Raw genomic sequence first — 819 nt, forward strand, 5'->3', positions numbered from 1 at the left:
AGGGACGACAACACCAGCACCCCAGCCAAGAAGGCCAGGAAAGTGGGAGAAGGGAACCATGCATCCACCTCTGCTGGACCCAGGCTGAAACCACGCCAGGCTGAAGAGGCCAGGGCAGCAAAGTCCCCCGAGGAAGGGGTCGTGACAGCGCCTGCAGCCCAACAACACCCACTGTTGCCCACTGAGGGCAATGTGTCAGCAGGGAGCAGTACTGTTGGGGAGACTGCAGCCATCGCTGCCTGCTCCGATAGTGATGTGGAGGATGACACTGGACTTGACCACAACACGCAACTTCACTCACCACACCTATCCCCAATCAGCCATCATGGAGATGACACCCAGGGCCAATCGCCTGCTAATTCATGGCCAGCAACTCCAAGCCCAGTGGGAGTTGGGGAAGATGGGAGTAGTCCCATTGGTCCCCCATTGGCACCCTCCATGGGGCCAGATTTCCAGCTGTCGCTGGAGCAGATTGCCAACAGGCAGGAAGTACTGGGCACACTCCTCACGCAGCATGTTGCAGAATGTGGAAGTGCCAGTGCAGCCATGGAGAGGAGTGCTGATGGCATCAGGTCTGCCATCCAAACTGCCAGCAGGGACATATGCACCGAACTTGCTGCAGTGTGGCAGATGATGAGCCAGCTCATCCAGACAATTGTGGACACATGCCGTACTGAGCAGCCCGGTACATCCTCAGCTGCAAGTTCAGCACAATCCACTCCCGTCCGCAGGTCATCCAGGACCCTGGGGAGCACAGGCAGGGGGGCCCCAGGTTCCGGGAGAGGGGGCAGTCAATAGTGTGCAAAACTATACACACTT

This window comes from Ambystoma mexicanum, chromosome 8 (genome assembly GCF_040938575.1).
Source record: "Ambystoma mexicanum isolate Mex_15411 chromosome 8, UKY_AmexF1_1, whole genome shotgun sequence".
NCBI lineage: Eukaryota > Metazoa > Chordata > Amphibia > Caudata > Ambystomatidae > Ambystoma > Ambystoma mexicanum.